Source organism: Myotis lucifugus, unplaced genomic scaffold (assembly GCF_000147115.1).
Source record: "Myotis lucifugus unplaced genomic scaffold, Myoluc2.0 scaffold_466, whole genome shotgun sequence".
In the NCBI taxonomy this organism is placed as follows: Eukaryota; Metazoa; Chordata; class Mammalia; order Chiroptera; family Vespertilionidae; genus Myotis; species Myotis lucifugus.
In genome coordinates this window covers 391,123-399,192 of record NW_005871514.1, presented here as the reverse complement: position 1 = coordinate 399,192, position 8,070 = coordinate 391,123, and the positions used below count along the sequence as shown (strand labels likewise).

Below are 8,070 nucleotides of genomic sequence, written 5' to 3'. Positions count from 1 at the left end.
TGCTGTAATAAAAAGTAGTGCTGTTTATCTGACCCCAGATTTGGTTTTTATCTGGCCCGTGTACAAAGTGTTTGCCCATATGACTTCTGTCATTAGGGTTATGGGTAATAGTCCATTCACCGTAAAGAGGTGTATCTATTCCTTCCTCCTCTTTTTGCCTTCATGTTCATGTTCCTTAGGGCGGCTGCTATCTGAGGGTCTTTTAGAGCCACCGTGCTGTTTGGCTTCTTCCAGGAACTTGTCCAAACCAAAAGGATCTTCCTCAAACTGAACTGGTCCTTCTCTACCTCTTGTCCTACGGTCTGAACCAGAAAACTCCTTATCGGGAACGAATCTGTTGGTCTTCATTCTGGCTTCTAGATCATCACCATACATGTCCTTATCCAGATTTTTACTGGGCCTGTAAATATTCTGGGCCATATCTTTACCACCTCTCCAGGCTCGATCATACACATTGTAAATTTCATCTTCTCCACCTGCAAAACCACTGTCCATGCCCTTGGATTGGTTGAACAGCCTTTGGTCATATTGAACTTCATTGGAAGTCCGGGGATTGGGCACACCAAGAGCAATGACCTCACTGATATCTCGATTTTCATTTCTCTGCCGTTTCGACCTCTTATCGGGCGCTGCCCTGGAAAGGTTCCGGTCATGCTGTCTCTCTTTCCGCCTGTCGTGCCGAATTTCATCCCTCTCACATGCCTCCCCATCCTCTTTTTCCACATGGGTTTTGATCCCAGCTCTTCTCTCCCTAGCTTTCTGGGCCATTTCTCTCAGTTTCTCTTCATGTTTCTCTTTTTCTTTCTGAGCCATCTTTCTCTCTACTTGGGCACGCATTTCCACGGCTTCACGAGCCTTCCAATCAGCAATGTAGAGGGCTTCGGCCAGCTTAGCAAAATTTTCATTGATGTGAACTGTCTGCAATCCTCTTCCATCAGCGGCCAGACGTTTGTCTAATGGAACTGTATAGCCCTTTGCATTTTTCCAGTTTGAAATACACGGAGGAATCTTCCACTCTTGTTGCTCCTTCACAGTCATCTTTCGGCTGGGAGAATGCATGACAGGTGCGGGAGGAGAAGGTGGTCCTCGGGGAATTTTCTCATTAATCTTGAACCTTGGAGGTTCCATTGGATCTCTCTGCATTTCCACCATATGAATAACCCTCTGTTTTGCCCCAGAGTTGAAAGCCACTCCTTGCTGCGATGGCGTGTATCGGATATACTGAGCAGGAGCCAGTTTATCAGCCGCTCGAGCTGGCATGGCCGCAGCAACCTTCTGTGATACAGATTTTTCTAAGGCCACCCTTGTCTTTTCTGTTATCTCTTTAATAGCTTCTTCATCAGGTCTTTGCAGGTCTGGGTCGTCTGCATTCATCACCTCCTTGGGAACCAGGTCAGTGTACTTGCTATAAATGACCTTGTCTTTTGACTGTCCTTGCCGAGCAATGGCATCATATTTAATTTTTCCTTCAGCATCCACCTGAATGGCCAGGGTATTTGACATTTTTTTCTTTCGTCCCATATCCAGTGGATACTGGGCCACATGGATCTCTGGGAAAGCACCTCCATCTCCAAAATCCTCTAATAACCGAGGTATCCAGCCTTGCCGGTACCCGTATGGGGGAGGTTCTCTTCGGGAGCAGACCAGTGAGGTCTGCCGTGATCTCTGGGATCTTGCCTTTTCTTCAGCCTCAAGCTGGTCCTGAGAGTGCTGAGTAGCTGCAGGTAAAAAGCTGGTGAGCACCATATTCTTCCAATTTCTTTCAGCGCCCGCGACAGCACACTGTTTTATAAAATCATTTATCGTTCCTGTTCTGTGAATTGGCTTTAATAAAGCCTGACAGGTATTATTAGAATTTTCAAAAGCCAGTTGTTTGATTAGGATATCGGCTGCCTCTTCATTAGTGAATACTCCCTTGAATGCCTAATGGTCCCTGATCGGGCACCAATTGTTGGGGTCCAACCCCAGCAGGTCCAGGGGTCCCCAAAGGTGTGGATGGAGTCGGCGAAGAAGGAATGACACGGAGACAGCGTTCAGTTGATCAGCAGCCTAGCCAGGATCTCTAGCCAAGTTCTGTCTGTCTTTTATTGTCTTGTTACATCTATATTTATACCAGTTGATTTTAATCCTGTCAATTTCTATTGCAAAGGTTAGGGCGTTTCTTATCTCCATTCCAGGGAGTAAAGATTATGTAGCTTAGGGGTGATTGTTCGTAGTTAAAGTGATTAACTACCCGCCTGGCACTTAGTTAAGAGATTTTATCCCCTCCCTAACTTCAGGGAAAAATCCCTACCTGGGGAAACAACCTTTCTCCGAGAGGTAACCTTGGTTAAAACACATAGCACTAAGGGGAGCAAACATATTAAGAACAGTATGCTATATACACCAGGTCCCTTGAAACATATGCTGTGCAGATGTTTCTTTCCTGCAGCAACTGTGTCAAGCAGCAAGGATGAACCGGCTTCCGGCAAAATGGGAAAGTCTTGTATAAAGAAAGCAAAGCTCTAATAGCAGTATCCTCCCCCAATAAAGGAAAACCCACTGCAATGATGATGCTGTGGTAGCCTCTCAAGAGAGAATGCCACAGCTCACAACATACATAAGTTTATTGAAAAATCAGATCATAAAACTACATGCTTTTTTCATTTTTCATTCTTTATATAGTAACTTGTAACCAAACAAACATTAGGATTCTGTGATTGTATGACTTATTTCTTAGCATTTTTGAAAGGTGGCCATAGTGTCCATGAAATTAAATCCATGGGCTTTAAATTTGCTTCTGACGTTACTATGATGCCTTTTATTTCTGAGATTAGACTTCCTGCCTTATCACTCACATCCCTGAGTCTGGTATACTAAGAGGAAAAGATGCTTTTAATAAATTCAAAATATTACAGGGGGTTAGTGGAATGAGCTACAATTCTTGCAGGAGTTTGTCCTGAGGTGATAATTGATACTCCCCCTCCTCTAGCACCCATTCTGCATTCCTTCATCTTCTGCCTGTACTTCTGCTGTTCTGAGTTGCTTGCCTATTCAGATAATCCAAGACCATTGTTCCAAGGGGAATGAGGGTCTAGTTAAGTCCTTGTCATGCTGTTGCTACCTACAACATGGAATCACCAAGAAGCATCCCAGGTGTTCCAGACACATTTATTCCCCTTATGTAGCGGCAAACTCAGTCTCAACATAACAGTGGCCCACTGCGCCCACCAATAAACTTCTCCTTCACTTGCTGGTCTACCATGAGTTAAGATTTAGTAGACCCTCTATTGTGTCTGCTGGTAGAGGCATTTCTCTTCCACTTCCTCTCGGATACCCAGAACCTCAAGTCCAACAATGCTTAAAGGCATGTGGAAAAGAAGCATCAATGCCTCAAGTGGATCTAATGTGATAGAAGCAGCAGCTAGTCCTTCTACCCCTTGCCTCAAGGACCCATGTTCTCTAACTCTTGGGGAGAAGACACCATATAATAGCCATTGGTTTAAAGCATATACCTCATTCTTAAAGACTGTGCCCAAGTACAGAAGGATTGTGTTCAGGTTGATTACTTGATGCCTTAGCTTTACCTTTAAGAGACTATTCTCACATCCTTTGGGCTTGTAGGTTGCAAGTGATCTGGTAGAACCAATGATTTTCTTGGCCATGTTTTATTGTATATTTATTACTATAAGATGGATTCCTTAGTCTGAGACAAGTTACATAAGTGATATCTGGTGAGCCCTTGGGTAGTGCTGCTGGCTGAGCACTGTGAGCAAGAGAGGCAAGCCCATACTCAGAGTACATATCTCTTCACAGGTGAAGAGAGAGGGTGTTTATTTTACTTCTTTAAAGGGAGCAAAGCGCCAGGTGCCCTTTGATGGCACAAGGCACCTAAGGTAGAGTGGGCTGTCCTTTTGATCGCTGGATGGCGAAAGAGGAACCGGGGTGGGTGGCAGTGGTGGGGCTGGACTGAGGACTGGCAAGTGGGTGTAAGAATGCCCTGATTGCAGGCTAGGCCTAGGGACCCTACCCACACATGATTTTGTGCGCTGGGCCTCTAGTATATAATAATTCTTTCCACTAAGAGGCTTTCCATTTGTCACTGTCCCTTTGGGGCTATGCACTCATAGGGCTGTAATCCAGCAGCAGCAGGCATTCTGCTAGCACCTTCACTGAGCTTTGCACTAGAGTTGGGTTTTATCTTGCTATTAGTTGTAGGAAGCTAGTCCTCATGAGTCAATAGGTGTGATCTAGGGAAAGAGATTGGTGATGTGGGGTCTAGATCACCTGCTTATACAACTTGTGCCCTCCAGACCTTAGACTTTACCTGATTGTACTATGTCCATTTTTTAAACGCTTTTTATTGTGCTCATCTGACCTTATGATTTAGTCTGTCTGTACTAAGACATGATGGCCAGCTCCAGTTATGTAGTCATTTGATACCCCCCAGGCTAAACCCTCAGTCTCTAAGAGGGCCCAGCAATATGTAAACAGCTGTGTTATGAATAGTTCTATGCTGCAGTTAACATGGCTTTGTTCCAGAAACTTTATGGCTTCCAAATTGTGGCTTTCTAGATGACATTCCTTATTGCCTTCTTTTGCACCAGAAACATGTTTGCTATCATTGCAATTGGTTGGACCAATTGGCAGAACAGCTGGCACAATAGCCTGAATCTCCTACAAAGCTGTCTTCCTTTGGGCTCCATTTGAAACTAGAAGCCTTCGGAAGAATCTGGCAAATGTGTTGGAGCAAGGTTTGCAATTGTGTTATATATTGACTCTATCCAAAAACCACCAAATTTGTCGGACTTTTTGGTAGTGGGGGGTACAAGGTACTTTACCTTAGAGATGTCCTGGCATATAAAGGATCACTAGAATCTTAAAATCCTACCAACTCTGGGATCACTCGATCTCTGTAGGGCTTCTCTCACCACATGTCATATCTGTCTTTCTAGGGCAGCCAGAAAACTTGCTATTCCTTTTCACCAGCATGACATCAGTGTAGAGCATTAACATGGTATTTTGTGGTATGTCAAAGTGATCAAGATCTTGCAATCTATATAGCAAAAGGGAGAGTTAACAGACTTGCAAGGCTGTGAAGTTGTACTGTTGTTCTCTTTCCCACATAAGTATAAATTGACTCGGATCCTCTCAGTGGGGATTGAGAAGAACCTGTTTGCCATAGTTTCTTTATGCACTTGGTATGTTCTATATCAAGTGCATGTTGTGTTGGTATTATCATTACCACGTCCAGCAAAGCAGCTTCAATGGAGATCACATAGAGAACTATGTAATCTTTATCAACATTTGTCATAATGCAGTCATGTTTGCATAGCAGCCATAAATGTTATAAAGGATGTGGTGCTAGCGGCCTCCACCTTGAGTCTTTGGTGTTATTTCTTGGCAATTTCATCCCAGGATTCAGTATTCCTAGCATATTAGTTCGAAGGCCAAGTTCTTGAAATAGTCTCCCTATGCTCTAACCCCCAGGCCAACGAATCAATGGAAAGTTCATTCAGATTCAAGTCTATCCATCCTAAGTATGCACTTGAGGACTCAGGAAATAATACTTCACTGGATGGAAGATATATTTCTGAACCCATTGGACTTGCTGAGACTGCCTTGAGCTGCAACTCTTCTCTGACCCCTACTCTGAGGGACCATAATGGCATTTTAAATCTCTTGATATGTGTTTCAGCTCAGACCTTCAGTAGCCTCTTGTGACTCCCCCATGTACAACTATGATAAATGGCTTAGGCAAAGGATTATAAGAATAGTTATGGTGTATACTTGTAATGACATTCCAGAGTCATCTTTTAAAGGGATCCAGTTTATTATCTTCAAGCAATGGGGTCTGCATTTGAGAACTGCTTTAGATCTGAAAACTGGGTAAAGGATTATAATTCCACATTGCTGTGGTTAACGGCATGCTTCCCAGCTCTGGGGTCTTTTATTTTCCCCCTCCCCTAGTCTACAAGATAGTTGCTCATCTTCCTCATCCCCTAGGAATCTTATAGTGTATTAGCCATGGCCAAGAGATGCCTTCAGGTCAAGATACACCAGTGATGACACCAGACTCACTGCCCATTATAGTCACGTTCACTTTGCCTCTAAAGGCTAAGTGCCAATCCTGGTTGCCATCATTCCTATCTCTACTAGGGAGCTCTGTTTCAGGGCATGGCGAGCATCATCATTCCTGGTCTACCAAGGACAGACAGCCCATACTGAGCTTAGATTTCTCTCTCATCAAATACATTCTGTATTGGCTGAGTGAAGGGAATATCTTCTGAGCTCACTAGAGGAAATGTAGCTGGCTGGTGCGTTTTGTGTAAAAATGTCCCTACTGGGTAAGACTATTGTCAGCCTGCAGAGCATTGAGCCTTACCGCTATATTCTGCTGGTAGTTCTGAAAATTCTACCTCAGTTGCTAAAGGTCACTCTGATGTCCAAGTTTCAAAGGAAAACTCCCAGAAGTATGAAAGGCCAGTTTCAGGCATCATCTCCAGAATGTTAAATCCTAATCATGGGACGGTACCATCCTGTCCAGCTTTCTCTTCAGACCGTTCCCTTTAACACCCTCAAGATCCATTTCCCAATTCATGTTATATGTCAGGTCCTGCTAATACTACTTCAATGACTGTATACTTCTTCCTGAAGCAAGCATTATATTTCCCTCTTCATGCAATGCTGAGGGCTGACCCTAGTTATTTAACTTGATGGCAGTGAGAAAGGGAAGGGATGATATTCATAAGCATTACCTTGTAAGACATCTACCTCAAGTGAGATTTTAGCATGGTCCTCAGGCAATGGGAAGTGCTCTCCACTTGCTGATGGTAGGAGCCTGCTTTTGCCACCCTGGAGGTTCCAAAGGGATCTGGCCCAATATTGCGCTCATTGACTGAAGGATAATTCTTCCCCAGGTCTTAGAGGCCTACTCCTCTATAGGGTCCATGGCTTTGAATGAGAGACCTGCTAATAATGCATTTGGGTTTTTGCACCTGTACCACTTTTCAAGCCCCAAACCTAATTATTATAGCACTTCAGCTGTAAGACATGATGGTCTCTCAAGGTTTTCATGGAACCCTTCTGGCTATCATCACATGCCTTGAGTTGGTTAGTTGGCTGCTCTGAGTCTGTCAGCCTTTCTTTCCAAGTCTTCCAAAGCAGACAGTGCCAGCCAACTCCACAACTTAAAATCACCATTATACCTACACTAGAGCCCTGGTGCATGAAATTCGTGCACAGGTAGGGTCCCTAGGCCTGGCCTGTGATCAGGGCCTTCCGGCTGCCTGCCCAGGCCTTCCTTTGTTCTGTGCCACCTCCTGATGGTCAGCACATATCATAGCGAGCGATCGAACTCCCAGTCTCCCAGTGGAATGCCTGAAGGGACATTTTGCATATTAGCCTTTCATATATATATAGATTATACAAGGGCCAGAACTGTTGTATCACCAAAGTGTACCCTTCCTGAGTCTCATCCATTGTATCACGGGTAAGTCTCAGGAATTGACATTGCAATAAGCTGGGGGCTCTCACCACCCCACATACCAGCAGCTTTGCAGTACTGGTTGCTCTCAAACCTCTCTAGCTCCAGACCTCTATCTGGAGAGTGTGCTTTCTGTGGCCTCTGTCTTAGTTCAGCTTCCTTGAGAGAGCCCATGCTAAGATCTTCAGTGCAAGTGGTCTGTTTTGGAATTAATACCTGAGAGAATGGAGGGAACCAGAAAAGTGATAAAGGGTTTGAGGTTTCTGTCATGAGCAATGGGAGTTTGATACCAGTAAAACTGCCTGAGAGATATACAGGATGCCTTGTAGCATTGTCAGCTAGAAGCTTTGGAAGCAGGGACATTGATCTAATGGATTTTTGCATTTTATTGGTGGATGGTTGCTTTTGGGTATTATTAGCCTGAGTGCTATTGGGCTGCTCTCACTGTAGGCAGTTCTGGGGCAAGAAGTAGAGAATTTCACCTCACCTAGGTTCCCTGTGTATCAATCTCAGCTTCCGTGAAATTGTTAGTGGTGAAAGGGTACCACATGTTAACTGGTGGAGTCAGACCAGATGTAGGTTCAGTAACCTTGGTTCTTAAGTAT

At 44.3% G+C, this 8,070-nt stretch overlaps 1 pseudogene; it reads right to left on the bottom strand.

The window, feature by feature from the left end:
- Nucleotides 1-130: 130 nt before the first annotated feature.
- Nucleotides 131-1,746, bottom strand: LOC102436415 (annotated as a pseudogene).
- Between the last annotated feature and the right edge of the window lie 6,324 nt (nt 1,747-8,070).